Below are 5,204 nucleotides of genomic sequence, written 5' to 3'. Positions count from 1 at the left end.
GGGCCGGAGCCAGCCGCGCCCGCGGACGGAGCCGGCCGGCCGTGGCTGGGCCTGCGGGAGCCGGCCGGGAGGGGCCGGGCCGGATTCGGGAGAGAAAGAGGACATTGTGTCCCCCACCCGGCAACTCTTCGAGGTGTCAGGGCTCAGGCTCCTTGCCCTCGCCGTCTCCTCGGACGCCGCTGAGAGATGGAGGAGACTGGCCCTCGCCGCCCGATTTTCTCCCTTGCTGCCCTCAGACTAGGGTCGGAGCTTCTGCAGCCGCAGCTCGCCCCTCGCACGAGGGGCTGGAGGATTGGGCGCATTTTCTGTCCCGTGCCCTGCTGCAGAGGCTGGGCGGGCTGGAGGGCTGCGCGCCCCGTGTGCTCCTCTGTCAGGCTTCAGGGACCCCAGTCCCTTCCTTTATTCCCTCGTGGGAAGGGCTGACATCTCGCATCCCCCTCCATTCCCAGCCCCTTTCCCGCCCTCTTGCCTCCGCGTCTTCTGTGGCATGCCATGTGTTCGCCTTTTCAGTACAGCTTTTTTTTTTTTTTTTTTCTTGCATCTCTTCTGCTGCTTTTAATTTTTGTTGGGAAAGAGGTCACGGTGTGATTCTTGTCTTCCTTCAAGCTAGGGTTGGAGAGTGTCGGCGTGGTCGGCTTGCCACTTGCCCCTCAGGAAGTTAAGGAATTGTGTAATTTACTTATGTAGGAGGAAGAGGGGAAGACCGTTGTGCCTAACTGGAGATCTCACGGGGCTGAAAACCAGAGTTCAGGAGACCTTTGACCTCTTGGAAAAAGGACTAGCAGTGAGGAGTGATGTGCCGTTTTTCTTTTGGGGAGGTAAAATCGATTCTTCACTGATTTGAAGGGAGGATTAACAGGACAGGTCACTACTGGCTGAGCCCTTACAGGTAGCCACCGTTTCTGGTTTCTTCAGCTGCAGATGATTCTGTTTTTCATTGTAGTAAAAGTAAAGTGTTAGCTGTTGGATTTAACCAGTGGAGCCTACTTTCAAAGCCGTGCTGAAGGGCAGTCTCACAAGAAATGCTGCTAGAAACAGGATTTGGAAACTTTCTTTGGGTTTCCTGTCAGAATGTGTGGGGGTGGGCATGTTATGTGCAGTTTTCTTTTGGTGTAATTGATGTCTGCACTGTTTTGACATAATAAGCACTAGATAAGCCTCAGACTCTTTTGTCTTTATGTGCTTTCCTGTAACATTGTCTATTTTGAAGTTATAGTTTGATATTTTCTAGTGTGATGTTTCAGTGACTTGTCATTTTGAATTATATTCTATTTCAAATATGATTAAGTGTAAAGCAGTAAGGATTATATGTGTTCAGTATTTGTTGACTGAGTTTAATGATTACAAAGATGTGTCTAGGTGTTCCATATCTTCTCTGTCCTTTCAAAAGGTACCTTTTGTAAAAACACCTCATTTCATTTCCAGTATATAAAATGATAATTCTTAAGCTTTTCTAGACTGTTGACATCTTTGAGAATATGATGAAATATCTGGACCATGTCCTAAGAAAAAAGTAACAGGCAATTACCAATTTTGCTTTCAGTTTCAGGAATCAACTGAAGCCCATCTTAGACACTCCTTTTTAAAAAGTGAACTGGCCTGGGAGATAGCTCAGTGGCACCGCACCTGCCTGGCATGTGCAAGGCGCTGAGTTCGATTCCTGGTACCAAAAAAAAAGTGAACTGGGTGGGGTGCTGTGATCCCAGCACATAGGAGGAAGAGACAGGAGGATCACTGAAAGTTTGAGGCTGGCCTAGGCTGCATAGTGAGTTTAGTCAGCTTGAACTACATTGTTGGACCTCCTCACCCTCCCCCAAATAGTGAACTGGAATCCCAGATAATACTCAGTTTCAGATAAAAACTGTTTAGAAGCCTTTGTTCACTTTTTATTTGGCTTCAGGAATGAAAACATCTACACTTACAGACCAACCTTTGAAATTTAAGAGATTTTATTACAATTTTTATGGGGAAATTTTTCATCAGTAATTATTAGCAGTTTTAAACCAATGGGCCCATGGCTTCTAGAAGGAAATAAGATTGTTCTCTAGTTACTTTCACAGCTTAAAATCATGACTGCTTTATGGTTTTTATTTGTACAAACTTTTTAGTAATATGATAAGCATTTCAAAATATAAAGTCAAGTCATTTGTTTTCCTTTTTCAAGTTCGTTTCATATGCATGGTTTTTCTTGTAGTTAATAGTCATGTCATTCTTTAATATTAATTCAGCAAGTTTTTACTGGATGTTTACTATGTGGATAAAACAATGTTCTTGTTGTCATAGTTTATACTCTAATCGGAAAGGATGTGCCATGGCCAAATGAATACAGTGTGTCAGGTGATGAAAGCTACGCAAGAATCAGGTAGATGGAGGGGCTGGAGCCCTGAAAGGAACGATTCATGTGTGTTCTCTAGGCCACCTGTGAGCAAAGTTCTGAGTGGTTGGTGGACAGGAACCGGAGGGAAAGCGGGGAGGCTTGAGGTGACAAGTGGCTGCAGTTGCTCTTAGATGTTATAGACCATAGTAATTTTCTTTTGGGTAAGATGGGCAGCTATTGCAAGGCTTTGAGTAGCAAAGAGATCTATTCTGATTTAAATTTGTAAACATCATTCTGGCTGCTATATGAAAGTGAACTTGGGTAGGAGGAGATGAGTAGCATTGAGTAGATCAATTAGTAAGTAAATCTACATTAAAAAATTTTTTTTAATTGCAAAGCAATCCATTTTTCCTGTTGTTGGGGACTTAGGTAGTTTCCCTCCTTTTCTCCATTAAGATATTATGAAGTTAATATTTATGTAGGCAACATAGGTTTTCTTTTGGAACATTTTCTTGGGATTCTCTTCCACAAGAATCAAAATATATGAACATGTTTGTCTGCTGTATTTCTGAATTGCCTTCAAAGCATACATTGTACTTATTTTGACAACTGTAGAAGCTTCATGGCGATCTGATTTTCATTGGATACTATTAACACTTCAAAAATAGTTTGATTTGTATAATGAGATCTTTTAGATTATTAGGTAGATTTTAGTTCACCTCTGTCTTCATTTAACCACTGAGTACTCACTGTTGAGAATACAGAGATAAATTATACAGGGTCTCTGCCTTTTTTACATTCAGTTGTAATTTGTAATCTAATAGGTAAATAACTGCAGATCTTGCCAGTGTTTTCTGTTGCTCATGAACTTTTCTTACATAAAATAGACATTGCAGATAGGCATCCACTTATCTGTGTGAGTTATTGTCTTACCAAGCAATTTTTGAAAAGAATCTGTTATGTGTTTAATTTGTGTTATTTGATGTTTTTACAATCTTAAGTTCTGGCAACCTCATGTTTTGTTTTTGGAGCTAACTTATACTTAGTTGAGTATTCACAGTTTAAATTTTAAATTACTATAGTTCTTTTTTTCTTTCTTTCTTTCTTTCTTTCTTTTTTTTCTTTTTCTTTTCTTTTTTTTTTTTTTTTTTTTGAGACGGTCTCACTATGTAGCTCAGGCTGGCCTCGAGCTTGCCTCAGCGTCTTAAGTGCTGGGATTACAGGTGTGCACCACCACACCTGGCTGCAATTCTCTTTTTAGAAGAGGATGATATTCATGTGTTTTGGTAGAAAATTATACCATTGTGAAGGCTTTGTTTAACATTTTTAGTTCTGATCTAGATAGCTTAATTTGGCGTAAGCATAGAACTCTGTTAAGAGAGTAAGTTGAACTAGTTGAGTTACCTGAAAGCACATAGCACTGTGTAGGACCAATACTAGAGACTTTAGTAGATGCTCACTGAACTTTAGATAACTGGCAAAGTTCTTGGCTCTAAAATTCTCTTACATTAGATGCTAAGTGAAAATAAGTCATACAAAACGTATGTTTTTTGTTTCGGTTTTTTTTCAGTCTCTCTGTGTAGCCCATGTTGGCCTTGAACTCAGCCTCCTGCCTCAGCCTCCCATGTGCTGGGATTACAGTTGTACTCCACCATGCCTGGCAAAAATATTTAAAATTATTAATGTAAACTTACTGCTTCCTAATGTTCTTTTCCAAATTAAACTAATTAGTTGTGGAAAGGGGTTATGGCATATTTCCAGGTATTTTCTGTTTATTCTGATATCATATAATTACTATATGACTTAATGTCAAATCATATCTTATGGAAAATACTAGTGTTCAAAAATTTAAGCTTTCATATGTTACTGAGACAGAGAAGCATCCATTTGTGCATGCGTTTGTGTGTGTGTATACATAAAATTTGGGACTACAAGTGATAGTTCGGATATTTTTCAGTATTTCCTAACCAGATAATATAAGTTCATTCACACTGCAAGTTTTTTGTAATAGTGATGATGGGTTTGCATTGAACAGTTCATATTGTCTGTGTTCTTCCTATAGCATTGAGGTGCCTGGTTAAGAGGACAGTTTGTTTAAAGGTTAAATGATCTAACAGGGTATATCTATGAGCTTAGCTTCATTCTTTAGCATGGTGTTCTGATCATCAGAACAGTTCCGCAGAGAATTGTGCCTTGCTCTCATTTCCACTAGAAAATAGGCCTTTTAGAAGCAGAAGGTCTAAACATGCACATATCCTTCCACCAATTTTTTAAAAAAGCAGCTGTATGTGACTATTAAGATAGAGTTGAAACAAGAAATCATGTTTTTATAACTGTTGGAAAAATAATCCTTTTACTATAACTTTCAGAAGTACACGATAATTCTGTTCTGTGAAATAAACTTCAGTCATTAGTCAAAAAATGGCTGGGTGTGGTAGGCAATCCCTGGTGGAGGCTGAGGCAGGAGGATATCCTGAGTTTGAGTCCAGTTTGGGCTATATGTAGTGAGTTTAAGGCCAGCCTTGAGACCCTGTCTCAATAGTGGGGTGTGTGTGTGTTTAACTGGGGATGGAACTTGGGGCCTTGCACTTGCCAGGCAGGTACTTACATGACTGAGCTGTCTCCCTGTCCCTGAGACCTTATCTTTATAAAAAAGAGATAGAGAGAGAGGAAGAAGAAACAGCTTTTACAAAGCATTTACAACTAATTCTTTAGGTTATATAAATTTATGTTGAAATTGAAAATAAACTTTATAAACTTTTTCAGTTTCCCTAGTGTTTCCTATCTCTAGCCTGTTTAGTTCATATTGATAATGTGTCAAAGGATAGAATAGCAAAATTAATCATATTTAAACTGAAGTATGCAATCCTGTTTTCTTTTTCTTTTT

The 5,204-nt window shown here is 39.7% G+C and overlaps 1 protein-coding gene across 2 annotated transcripts in view; it reads left to right on the top strand.

Annotated features, from left to right (window-relative positions):
- The window catches only part of Rap1a (RAP1A, member of RAS oncogene family), an 80,050-nt gene that overhangs the window by 242 nt on the left and 74,604 nt on the right, over positions 1-5,204 (top strand). The window contains exon 1 of one of the 2 annotated variants that reach the window (XM_023701756.1): positions 683-818. The exons of the other annotated variant lie outside the window; for it this stretch is intronic. The gene's annotated coding sequence lies outside the window, so the exon portion shown is untranslated. Of the gene's footprint in view, positions 1-682; positions 819-5,204 lie in introns of those variants that run through there. 2 annotated transcript variants of the gene reach the window in all.

Source organism: Octodon degus, unplaced genomic scaffold, assembly GCF_000260255.1.
Source record: "Octodon degus isolate 3935 unplaced genomic scaffold, OctDeg1.0 scaffold00140, whole genome shotgun sequence".
NCBI classification, from domain to species: Eukaryota; Metazoa; Chordata; class Mammalia; order Rodentia; family Octodontidae; genus Octodon; species Octodon degus.
The sequence above is the reverse complement of the archived record's forward strand: the minus strand, read 5'-3'. Positions and strand labels throughout refer to the sequence as shown.